This window comes from Acomys minous (genome assembly GCF_964271855.1).
Source record: "Acomys minous genome assembly, chromosome: 19".
Classification (NCBI taxonomy): domain Eukaryota; kingdom Metazoa; phylum Chordata; class Mammalia; order Rodentia; family Muridae; genus Acomys; species Acomys minous.
The window spans coordinates 36686841-36700620 of record NC_140499.1 but is presented as its reverse complement, the minus strand read 5'-3'; the positions used below and the strand labels follow the sequence as shown (position 1 = coordinate 36700620).

The 13780-nt window shown below is 41.0% G+C and overlaps 1 long non-coding RNA gene across 1 annotated transcript; it reads right to left on the bottom strand.

The window, feature by feature from the left end:
- Window positions 1–3475: 3475 nt before the first annotated feature.
- On the bottom strand, window positions 3476–12767 carry LOC311590320. Its single transcript, XR_014776829.1, has 3 exons — window positions 12664–12767; window positions 5354–5503; window positions 3476–4346 (listed from the first exon to the last, which is right to left on the bottom strand). It is a non-coding gene; the product is annotated as an uncharacterized lncRNA (long non-coding RNA).
- Between the last annotated feature and the right edge of the window lie 1013 nt (window positions 12768–13780).

Sequence of the window (13780 nt, the reverse complement as noted above, 5' to 3'; positions counted from 1 at the left end):
CTTAAGAGCCTAAGGAAGGCTTGGGCCTGTTCTCAGTCATACAGATAGCATAGAGGTCATTTTGGCTATGAGCCACCTCTGGCCCTGGTTGTGGGAACTTGGGGAGCCTATGAGTATAAGGGTCTTTTAGAATACTACCAACCTCCAGATGTAGCAACTTGGTATGGCCTCGGCCAACCAATAACACAGATCACCATTAATCCCTCCTAATTACAAGCTGTCTTGGTGGAAGAACAGGTTTTCCATCTTTCCCTCTGGAAAAACAATCCTGCTTGCTTAACATTCCAGGTCTCCCTAAAATCTGTAGGCACAAGAACCTTCATGCTATGCTCCCAACATTTTCAAGCCCTGATTCAGTGTTTACCAGGACATTCTGTCTTGTGAATCAGAAAAGGCACCTTAAGGAATTTACAAATATAAAAATCATACACAGCACGTTCTCAAACCATACACTTGAAAGTAATAACAAAATGATAGCTGAAAAGTCTCTACATGGTGTAAAAAGCAAATACCACATTTATAAATAATATATGAATCAGTGAAAATCAAGGTGTATTTTGAACTATATGAAACACAACTTATCCCTATGAATGTGCCACAGTAGAAGAGTTCCCTAAGGAAGAGTTGCAGGGTTAGAGATATACAAGTGACACAAGCTGCCTAGGTAGCATGGATAGTACAAAGCTAGAATCTAGTTACAATTTGTTCCTCTTTTACTTTTCACATTTGAATAAAATTTGAACCTTCTACATAGAATCCAAGACTATCCTTTTGGTGGGTACGCCGGCGATGTATAGCTGCCTGGGATGTGTTGCTCTCAAAGAGGACATTTATATTGCTATGTGTTCTGTGTGAAAGTACCTTGGCAGGTCAGGACCAAAGAATGCTGCAGAGATCATACCACAAGATAGATCTCCCACAAGAGATTTACTTATTTACTGGGATTGGGGAGTGAGAGACCTCCTCAGAGTGGGAACAAGAGAAAGAGAGAGAAAGGGGGAACACACACACACACACACACACACACACACACACACACACACACACAGAGAGAGAGAGAGAGAGAGAGAGAGAGAGAGAGAGAGAGAGAGACAGACAGACAGACAGACAGACAGACAGACAGACAGACAGACCAGACAGACAGACAGACAGACACAGACACAGACACCACAGACACAAAGACACAGAGAAAGACAAAGAGACAGAGATAGACAGAGAGAGAGAGTGACAGAGACACAGAGTGACAGAGACAGAGAGTGACAGAGACAGAGAGAGAGAGAGAGAGAGAGAGAGAGAGAGAGAGAGAGAGAGAGAGAGAGAGAGACAGAGACAGAGACAGAGACAGAGACAGAGACAGAGACAGAGACAGACAGAGACAGAGAGTACTAAAGAGCCCACAGAGATGTCAGGGGCTTTTAAAAGAATGAGTTTGCCTGTCATATTTGGTAGCTAGTGATGATGTGGCCGCTGACGCTGACTTGCTGAAGTCAGGCTGGGCTGAGACCTACTGTAGGCCTTGACCATTTTCAAACCTACTTTATTTGGGGTTATTAAAAGCTTATACCTCCCTTCCAACCCACCTACCCTAGATAGAAGAGAAAAGAGATTAACGGGATCAGGAGAAGTAGACCATTTTAGACTTAGTTCCTTGGAGCGATTCTACTGGCATAGTCTGCAGGATTCCAAGACATCCAGTAAATAGCAAACCAGCAACTGAGCAAGGCTGCCTGCAACCCCAGCTGCTGGAACCCAGGGCAGGAGTCCGAATCTGGAACCTTGAAGCGTTTGCTGGCACGGTTCTCTCTAGGAACGTCTTGAAATGGAGTGATGAACAGCCAAGATCAAAAACCCTGGCTCAATGGACAGAACACTCTCCACAGTAGAGTGGAGAGTGGGATATTACTTTCTCACATACTTTGGTGCCTCACCTTTGACCATGTCCCCTGGAGGAGAGACCTGGTGGCACTCAGAGGAAGGACAGCAGGTTACCAAGAAGAGACTTGATACCCTATGAACATATACAGGGGGAGGTAATCCCCCTCAGGAACAGTCATAGGGGAGGGGAATAAGGGGAAAATGGGAGGGAGGGAAGAATGGGAGGATACAAGGGATGGGATAACCATTGAGATGTAACAAGAATAAATTAATAAAGGAGAAAAAAAACTTTTTAAAAAAAAGAAAGAAAACCCCTGGCTCTTGTTTTGGGCATATGTGTGTGTGTGTGTGTGTGTGTGTGTGTGTGTGTGTACACCCATACTAGGCATATATGGGTCCATACTAGGATGTTTATAAGTTGGCAAAGACCACACCCCCACAAGAGGTGGCTCCTTTTCCAGTGAACAAACATCACCTGTCTCTCCCAAGTCTGTTTTCAGCAGAAACACACTGCACACCCTTACCCAAGTCTGTTTCACATCCCACACTTGAGATCAAAACAAAAACATGTTTACATCCACTACAACCAACTGTCTTTCAAGTGTTTAAAATGAATCTTCTTTATTTTTAGGATTATTCTGACATTCACCAAGGAAAGAAGACTGCAGAATATCCCTTAAGTCATAAAGCCAATGTGATGTATGCCAGGCATATTACAATGAATAGGTAAAATAAATAGTTTGTTTCTATATTTTATAGGTAGAAACCAGAAAAGGAGAAGCAAGGGAGATTTTTTTTCTGTCTTCACAGATATAAATCCTTGATTCCCTTGTATGAAAATAGCACTTTCAAAGGTGGCTTAACACACATACAAACAACAACAACAACCACAACAACAGCAGCAGGGAAGAACAGGAGGCTGAAAACAGAGGCTAGTGTTTCAACACATTATCTGCTGAAGTGACTGGGCTCTGTGCTTTTGAATTGTCCTGTGAGTATAGAAACAAATTTCAAAACCAACAGAACTTGTATGTGCCCAGTATCCTAGAGAAAGTGTGTACTCATCCTGTTAGCGCTGTCAGCTCCTGACTAGCAGATGACTCTGTAATTTATGCTCCCATGACATTGTTTTCATCTGGCCTGCAGGAAGAAATACAATCCTGGCCACCTGGAACCTGCAAGCACCTCAGCCCTAAGCCATTGACAGCACCTTTCTCCCCACTACAGGAAAGAAGCTAGCATCTATATTAGAAATCAGAACAATTTCGTTCCATGAGCAAACAGGCTCCTGGCTGTAGAAATGTTTGGAGACTCCACCAATGGAGCAGGATACAAAGTCCAAAGCATGGCTTGCAGAGTGGAGCCTGTTATAGGGAACTGGGCAAGAGGCCAACACAGTTCAAGTGAGGGCTTTGAATGTCACCCTTTCCATGAATTGGTACCGGTGGTGATTCATCGTTGTGATGATTAAATTTACCCATTAGCTTGACTGGGTTTGGAGACACACCTATGGGTGTGATGGGGGTGGGGTGGGAGGGATCTCAGCGCCCACCTGTCTTCACCTTCTGGTACAATCTAACCAAACACCTCACATTTCCAACTCCAACTCCCTGGCACTGTGAGCTAACACAAACCCCTTCCTCCTTTAGATTTCTTTTTGTCAGGTATTTTTGTCACAGCCACAGGAGAGTTAACTCGTACAATAGTGTTAGAAGCCTGGGATTAAAATATCGGGACTCTTTTAGTTACACGGTTTCTAAAATTACCACCTACTAATCATTTAAATCACTCTAAAATATCCCATTACATCATCATAATCCAGTATAGTCAGGCAATAGGACATGCTCACACCAACCTCCGTGTGCAGAGATACCATGATTTTAAAGTTAACCCCTACATGAGGCAAAGTGCTATTATATTTTACACAGGTCTCGCTGGGAATCATGAGAAGGAGACACAGCAGTGGTTCATAAAGAGTGGTTCTCGGAGAATCGGCCGCAGCACATCCGTCAGCATGTGGAAATGCACAAGTCCAAACTCAGCAGGACCCACTGAGTCAATAAGAAATGTTGGACGTGGCTGGGAAAGCTGTGTGCTAACAGGGCTTTTAGAGCAGTCTAACATAGGCGGTGCTTGAGCAATAAAATTCTTTAGATAGACATCTTGTGCCATTGCTTGGATGTGCTCCCAATCCTATGTGCTGAGAAGTAACCCAAAACATAGGTACAGGGGGATCTTTCCAGGTGTGAGTGAGACATGAAAGTGCTGGCCTTCAAACGCACTAATGCCGCTAGTGTTGGAGTGGACTAGTTATCATTAGAGTAGGGTCTTGGCCAAAGGGGGCTCAGCAGCCCCCTTCCTCAGGCTACTACACATGCTTTCTTGCCTTTTCACCTCCTTCCGTATGACAATGCAGAAAACGGTCCTCATCAGATGTACACATGCCAGCCTTTGGCTTGCAGACCCCAGAACTGTTAAAGTAAAACAAAACAAAACAATAGATTATACAAGTGTATACACAATTTCAGGTCTCACATCCTTGTGAACTAACCAGTCGTGGCCCAGAGCAGCATGGGCTATCTTCTGGTACGAATCCATCTGGATGCTTCTGTGAGCTTTGTGAAAAGAAAGGCCAATGAGAGATAGCTATCCTGAGATGTCCTGAAACCAGGTCATGTTGAGAAATCAGTGTCCCGGGAGCAGAGTATGCAGGCAACTCCTGCTGAGGTAGGAGAACAGGGCAGGTAGATAGAGACTCCACTGAGTCTTGGGGCATAGCAAGCATGAGAAAAACCGGTGAGGACCTCAGGCAACATGGTGGTCTAGCCATGCAGTGCAGCAAGTCCCTAACTTGCTGCAAAGTGAGCAAAGTGAGCAAAGTACCCGTGTGTCTCCAAACCCACGTGCCTCCTGAGAGGCAAAAGGGGCAGGAGAAGAACTGCGTTTACAAAAGATCAAAGCTTAGACCAGAACGTGTACGAGGAACTGTATTGAGAAGATGTTGTTAATTCACCACTAAAGCCCAGTCACTAGCTAGCTGACTTATCATTTTTGCCAACTGGGACTGTTTGCTGGTGTGACAACCTATGCACACCTCTCTGAGCAATCTTATTGACAAAATAGCACAAGAGGAAATACTTCAACTAACTGCACAAAGCCACCTGACAGGGCTCATAATTTTATTATTGAGAAAATCTTTTGGAATGAATTGTTTTAAATGTTCTTTATCACATAGCCTGCTGAGAGGATTTAAGGAAATACCTTTGCAGTCAGAGACATTGCAATGACAGGCAAAGACCACGAGAGGGCACTAAGAGCAAATAGTTTGCCTTTAGCTTGCAGACACTTTCTTTTTCTGTCTTAGTCAAGATTTGTATCCAGAGAGATTTTCTCCTTTGCAAATGAAATAACAAACAAAAACATTTTAAAAATTAACAGGCATATTATCATTTTGTTTACTTCCATCAACAATACTTACATGCCTCATAAAGAATGTGATTCTGGAACATTGCAAAATCAAACAACAAGCTCGACTTTATTGTCATTTAGTTCATGAAAGTGTGTTTCAAAATCCGTTCACGAGTGTGGGTTTGCACAGCGAGAGACTGTGCGCATTCGAGTGATTACCCTGAGGAGTTTGAATAAAGAAATAAAATTAGCTGTGATCATGACAGTGAACAAGGAGAATTCTTTTGGGCACATTTATAAGGTGTTTTTATTTTGTTTTGATCATGGTCCTGAAAACTCACTGTGCTGACATTTAGTTCCCTACATTAAATAAAATTCCTCAAATTCTTTTTTTTTTTTTTTTTTAAGTATTTAAATGTAGGAGTGCTCTGTCTGCGTGTACACCTACATGCCAGGAGAGGGCATCAGATCCATTTATTGTTACTAGCCACTGTCATTCCAGGGAACTGAACTCAGGACTTCTGAAAGAGCAGCCTGTGTTCTTAACTGCTGAGCCATCTCACCAGTTCAAAATTCCTCAAGTCCTAAAAAATAAAAGTTAAAAGGATTAATGTTTAGATCTCTGAGGACTCCATTTTGTTAAGATACTTTTCATTCCCTTGTGAAAATTTTGGCAATTTTTGAACAAGACACCCTGCTTATAATTTTGAGTGAAGCCCCACACACTCCCCAGCTTGACCTGACTGCAGTTCTGCAGCAGGGCTATGCCTCTGCTCCAAATCATAGCTTATGCCCTCCCCCTTTTGCCTCGTTCTAATCAGATTTCATCTTGGTTAGGGTCCCACAGATAAAGAGCACATGAGGGCCGAGGAAGTGTCAGTGTATATGCATAAGGCCCTCTGCTGAATCCCCAGCAACCCTAAAATAAAATAAAAAAGTAAAATAAAGTAAAAAAACAGAGCACTTATGTTTTGTCACCACACTTATTGCAAACATCCATGGAGTCCCAGGCCAGGCTTTGTCCTCTGCTCCTACTAGACTTGATTCCCTGACAAGAGTCAGAGGAGGAGACTCAAGCTGCTCCCTCCCCTCGCGGCCATCTGGACTTGAGTGAAGTGCAGCACCACACCCCTCCTTTCAGATGGCTCTCAGAAAACACAGTTCTCTTATCTCCGCCCCCCCCCCCCCCCCCCCCCCCCCGCCCCATCACCTACTTAGCTCTCTTATATTCTCTAGCTGGTTGGGGGCATCAGGTTTCCGCCTTCCTGTCCTAGGTCTGTATAAGGCTTTAGACTTTGAAAGAGTTCAGTTCTTGGTCTCTATTGTTTTATTCACTGTTGTAACAAAAACTGTGCTACTTTGTATGAAAAAAAGTTGTTTTTATAATAGAAATGGGGACACATATAGCTCCGTACAATGGCCAGCCACATTATTTATAATAACAAAAATATTGCTCAAAGTTGCAGACTTTGAAAGTGGAGTGTTTATTGGAGAAGCATGTTGAGTGACCCCAGTTCTGTGAAAATAAATCTCATCAACAAGAAAGATGAGTTTTATTCAGGGAATATATTGAATACTTCCCTGGTGCAGAAACTGATAATAAGTTTTGCTAGTGGACAAGTTACTTGGATGATCCTACAATCCTGACGGAGCTCCAAGGTGGAAATAAGGGACTCAGGACAACATTAAAATGTAAGAGAAAGGATTAGCAGGCTACCAAGATGAGACTTGATAGGCTGTGACCATATGGTGGGGGAGGAGGTCCCCTTCTGTCACAGACCTAGGGGAGGGAAATAGGGTGAAAAAGGGAGGGAGGGACAAATGGGAGGATTCAAGTGAGTAGATAACAATTGAGATGTAATCTGAATAAATTAATTTTTTTAATGTGAGATTCATGGCTGAAGACAAGGCTCAGCTGTTAGAGTACTCACTGCTCTTAGAGATGACCTGGGTTCAGTGTCTAGCACCTTCGTGGATGCTATCAGCCATCTGTAACTCTGGTTTCAGACAAGCACCTGGATAATTTTTGGTGTACATACATACACGGAGTATATGTAGACATGCACATATGTTAAGTGTAAATATTTTTTAAAAGTGATTTAAATAAGATGAGTTGCAGTGAAATAGTTACAAATGCCATGAAGTCACTCAGAAACACAGAGTTGGCCCTGGGGCAGTACATCTGGACTGTGTAGATGTGACTTGGTTTGTGCAAGTTAAGAAGACATTGGGTGAAATGTGAACAAATAACTTCACAAAAAGAAAAAGAAAAAGAAAAAAGAACTTCAAACACAGGCAAAATCAATTTAGAGTCTACTGAACTAACTGAGGCACCAGGATAAGAGCTTGAACTAAGCAAAGGTCTGCGGAGATGGAAAACTAAAGCATAAACAGAGGACACAAATCAAAGAAAACGGTGGCCAGTTAGAAAAAAAAAGAATCTGAGAGACAGTTAAAGCAAAAATTAATTCCAAAATGCCTCTCATGTGAAAATAATATTATTATAATTTACATTTTTGTTCATGTTAGTGCATTTCCATTCAACTATCATATAGTAAAACTGCACTTATAGAATTGAACATTTATTTTATAAACTGTAGTTCATGTTAGATGCAGGAACTTGTCTGCTATCTGCCAAATTACACTGCTTAAAATTCTGGGAATTTCCTGAGGTAAGTCTATTTTAAAAAAAACCTCTGAACAGAATAATGACATTAAATTCTAAGTGACTGCCTGTAAAGTAATTTAAATTAACCCATCAAGGATTTATTCCATACTATGTGAATTGCAGATGGGTATCCAAATGACATCTTTTGGAAAATGCATAGAAGTTTCCAGTAAATTCACCTAATCAATTTCCTCAGAAGTATTACTTCTGGTTCTACATGTATACAAAAAAAAAAAAAAAAAAAGAGAGAGAATATTTGCCTCTAAAAGCAAAAAATTTATGGTAGCTTTATTCATAAAATAGCAACAACTTGTGACCCATGTGACCACCAGAGGGGCTGGACTGTGTGGCAGCCATTTAGCCACAAAAGTGTATTATATGGTACCTTCAGTGTGAAGTTTAGGAAAAAGAGGCAGACTGAGTCTAGGTCACTTCCTGTAATCCCAGGATATAGCAGCTGAAGGCAAAAGGATCAAGAGATCAAGGCAAGTGCATGCCAGGCTACATAGTGAATTCCAGGCTAACCTGGGCTATGAGACACTTTCTTAAACAGTTCTCTGTAGGCTCAGTTTTCTTAACAAATATATTTTATTAAGAACTTATTAGCCGAGAGCACCTCACTTACAACCCGACTAACCTAAACAATAGGAAAAGAAGATTGAAGAATACAATAACGAAACCATAAGGATATCAGTTCCAAGGAACAGTTCTCCTGGCATAATCAGCAGGATTTCTTCTGCTGGAACCTGAAGTAACCAGAACCCGGAACCTCAGCAGGAGCCCGGAACCCCAAAGCCTTCCCTCAAGCAGTTCTCTTTAGGAGCATCTCAAAGTGGAGTGATGAACAGCCAAAACTATCCCAAGTCTCCAGAAGCCCTGCCTCCAGTTCTGGGCTCATTTATATATCTCCTCCCAGAATCTGTTCATGGATCTTTTCAGCTGGCAACAATCAAGCTCCCGCTCGAGGTGGTTGGTCTTCTAGTGGATTAACTTCACCTTTTCTCTCACAAGAGTGTTCCCCATCCCACAACTGGGATCATAAAAAACAGGTTTATCTATCCTTCAGTTCTCACCTCAAGAAACAATAGCCATGTAGCACTCATAGCCACTGTTTTAATTTTTCCATGGTATTGTGGTGACAACAACTTATCACATGTGTGAACACACATGTGAACTCCCTTTAAATAGACAGAACATGGTCAGGTTGAAATGTCACGGTCATGGTCATGTCAACTATAAGCAGGTAGGTGATAACCCTGAGAAGGTGGTCCAAAATTTGTCAGTGTTCTTAGCATGTTAAGGGAATGTCCCTTGATTAAAGGGCATGACGGCTGAAAAATTTTTAGGCAGTGCTAATCTGGAAAATATTTTTTTTCTGCAAATTGTCATATTTTATGTAAGTGTCCTCTGTGTGCAGTGTCTTCTGACTGTTTCTGACATGTTTCCTTCCTAGAGAGTTGACACTAACCTTCAGCATAGAGGGGAGGTTTTTCAAGTGATCCCAGCTGTGGCCACAGTCTGTGTCTTAGGCATCGGGCCTGCAAACTATACATCATACATAATAGCTGATTTCTTTGGAGCTTTGGATAGATTCCTCAGACTTCTAAGGAAAGTATTCTGGATCTCTCACTTCTGTCGCTCTGTTCCCATCTGCACCTCTCAGCCCCTTTCCCAAGACTCTATTAAAAGCAGTTCTTTTCTCCCTAGATTCAAGGCTGTTTAATCTAGCCGCTGTTAAGAAAAATTCACTGCTGAAAGCCTAAAAATAGCAATAATTTATCTGCCACCCTGGCACAGCAAGGCCACCCCAATTTATCACCTTAAAGAGGTTTTACTTCCACGCTTGCCCTAGAGCATCATGGATCTGAGGCTAACTTAAGCACAGCAAAGAGTTTGTCTTTTCCTGCAAGCCATTGTAGCAACAATGTTTAGCAACAAGCATAGGCATCACATGCTCACAGGTATGAACTATGGTGCTGTCCTAGCCAGTTAACAACAGTGAAGATGCATGAAAAAGTGTTGTCACCGCTCACTGTTAAAAAAGCCATCCAAAAGCATGCATCATAAGTATATCTGCCATCTTCATGCTAAAAACTCCAGCTGTGAATGGAAGACTAAGCATTTCATCATGGTCTGAGAAATGCCAGATTCCACATTCTATTTGTTTGTTGTTTGTTTATGTAGCTTGTATTTTATTAAATACTTTTTTTATTTTTTCATATACATATATATTATACATATATACAATAAACTAACTACAGCAAGAAGAACAATGAAACAATCAGGAATTATATAAATGTTACATTCTTAGTGTTTTGGCTATTTGTTTTTGACAGCCTTGAAGAAAACATCTTTCCTACCTTGGTGCATCTAAAATTCTGAATGTAAATCAATATCTATCATTTCTTGTTATTATCAACTTAAAACATCTATCTAGATCTAAAAACATTGTAAGCCCTAAACAACTGAGCTTAAGTATAAAACTAAACTATCACTTCAACCACATCAGAGACATGAGAAGGAATAAAATTGATAACCTGAGTATATAGGGTGTGCAGGTTAGTAGCTTCCCAAATGCAAAGATGACAGAGACAGTTTGCTACCTGAATAGTCACCCAAAACTCTCTATAACATTGGTGATGCTCCAATGCTATACAGATTCCAAATTCTTAAGGACTCACTGTACTTTTTAGATTATGTCTCTCTTGAGAATTCCAAGGCAACATCAGTTTTTGAGGCGTAACTCTTGGCCAAATGCAAATGAAGATGTTTTGAGTAAAAGTGGTTCTGTATTCTAACTAAATACCACAGTCAACTGTCCAATTCTTACAGTAGAGATTACTTGAATCAGAATTCCTGAATTCTGGTAACACTGCAGGTGATTCTCAAGAGTCTATACAACCAGGAATGACTAATTTAGGGATCAAAATGCATTCTCAGAGTGTCCTTGGGGTGGGTTAACTCTTTCTGTCACAGATACAGTCACATCTGTCCACAATCAGAGGAAACATAGGACCATACAAATTCCCAAAATTCAAGTCAGTGAGGACTCAGTTGTGATCTGTGACATTAAACCGCAACTGAACTTGTGAAGTTTCAATACATCTGTAAAGGAAAGAGTGAGAACAGTGGATAAAGGAGGTGAGACTTGCCTGCAGGTGAAACTCCCCAAGCTATGGGATGAACACAGCAGATAAAGGTGCCTCCCTCCCTCTATCAAAATTAATTTTGCCAGAGTACGTGAGAAAGTCATATCCCACTCTCCACTCTACTGTGGAGAATGTCCTGTCCATTGGCTAGATATGGGTAGGTATTTGAAGTTTACTGCCTGTATTGTCCTTGGCTGGTGCCATAGTTAGAGCGGGACCCCTGGGCCCAAATTGAGTGGAGAGTGGGTTATGACTTTCACATGTACTCTGGTGCCTCATATTTGACCATGTCCCCTGGATAGGGAGACCTGGTGACACTCAGAGGAAGGATAGCAGGTTACCAAGAAGAGACTTGATACCCTATGAGCATATACAGGGGGAGGAAGTCCCCCTCAGTCACAGTCATAGGGGAGGGGAGTAAGGGGAAAATGGGAGGATACAAGGGATGGGATAACCATTGAGATATAATATGAATAAATTAATAAAATAAAATTAAAAATAAAAAAAATTAATTTTGCCTAACATACATGTCTTTCATAATTGAAAGGTGGTTACTATGGTAGCATGACTTTGTAAACTCCACCCACAAAGGGCAAACTGTCTCAGTGCAGAGATCAGCTCTGTATCACTTTCAAGGCCATCTCATTCCTAAAGAATGAGTTTAACATCTTCTTTGGAAGTTTACATTCAGAAGGTTGCCTGATTCTGAGTTCAGACTTTCATGTCATACTCATTTAACCAGAAAGTGCTGAAAATGGCTTATTTGGGTATTCAGATACCTGTATCCACAAACATGTGGGTGCATGTAGTCATATTCAGCTACTAGAAAAGGTGAACTGGATACTATAATCAGTTTTTCATGGTTTGGAAACTATATTCTTCTGATTTTTTTCCCATTTGTTCAATTATTATTCATAGGTAAATGGAATTAATTTACCTTGTGTAGCCTCTGATACCATCACAGGTACATGTTTTATGAGCACCTTTGCTGTGGAACGCTCATGTGTTTTCAGGCAGATTCTTCTCAATCACTCCACATTTTTCTTTTAAGAGTCCCTTAATATTTGCAAGACTGAGAATTTGTCATTTGTCCTAGGTATAGGTTTTGAACATATGTTTTCTGAAATGGACTCACTCAGCGGGATATTAATCTCAGCTTTCTGGGTAAGAAACAGTTCAGATCTCTGTACTGGTATACCCTTTCAAACAACTAGTAGGTATATGTGCTCCTACAAAGAACTCTTTTTTAATGCTCTATGTGTTTTCGTATTTATTTTAGATGTATTTATTTTAATTTTTATACGTGAGCTATATGGTGGCTCAGAACCTCCAAGGGCATCAGATCCCTGAATCTGGAGTTACAGGTGGCTGTGAGCCATCACATGAGTTCTGAGAATCAAACCTGGGCCCTCTGCAAGAATATCAAATGTTCTAACCCACTGGACCATCATCTTTCCCACCCCTCAGTGCTCTATACTTTAAACTGACATTGTGTTGTTTGTCAACCACCGCAAAGTGAATATTGTTTAGTATTTTACTTCAAGAACATCCTTTGGAAGTTACCTGTTGATTCATTCTTTGTCAGGTATCAAGTGTTTCTATTTCAGCTGAAGAAATGAAGTTACATGATGTCTCCAGCTTAGACTATTCAGGCTTAAAGATCTATTGAAGGAGAAAGGAATGGAAAGGAATAGTATAAATTATATTATCTTAAAATATAATTCTCTAAAACATAAATATCAAAGCAAGAGGGAACTCTGAAGTTGGAATATTCAAAGGGATTAGATCTTTGATAAAATCTGATTGTTACAAGTTCTTTGCTAGCCTCTCCAATTCATCGAACAGGACAAGGGAAATTAATACTAGTATACTATTAGATTCTCAAGTGCCAAAAAATGGCATGAAATTTACAAGTATCTACCTGTAATTAACATTTTCATAGTCAGTCTCAGAAAGATGAAGTGTTTTATTTTATATTTTAACGGCTTATATACAGGGAGAAGATTTTGTGGCTTGATGATGGGTGTTGGCTGAAAATTTGGAAAGGGCCAACAAAGCAACACCAGACATTGGCTAGTTGGTAATGTACAGAAGATGATTCTTTTTCTCTCACTCATTACAATGTGTTTTATATCCTCCAATACGTGCGTGTGTGTGTGTGAATGTGAGCATATGCTTGCATATATAAAAACATTAAGGAAGACGATATTGGATCAACCTCATTCATAGAGTAGACTCCCCAAGGTTACATTGTATAGCTATAGTAGTGGTTCTCAATTGGGACTCATTTATATGTGGATTTTAGCCATATAGACCAGGATAAGCATACTACAATGCGCAGACCCAAAGAAGAGAAGGGAAGATGCTTAAATCTCACTTGGAAGCTGAAATAGAATAGACAGATGTAGCGATTGAAGAGAAGGAACAACACAGAGAGATATGAGGGAGGAAAACAGACCTGGGGAGAGCTAGGTTGGGAGATCAAAACAACTGTAGAGAAAAGAGAAACTGTGGCCAGGGGCATCTCTGTGACAAGCTAGAGACCTAAGTCAGAGTAGGCTTCCAGGGGGCTTTTAGAGGGACTCTAGCAGGGACTCCTAGTTGCAGGGGTCATACAGACCGAGGAGGACACCCTCTAACTAGACAAGGCTCCTAGTAGAGGGAGGGAACACTAACCCAC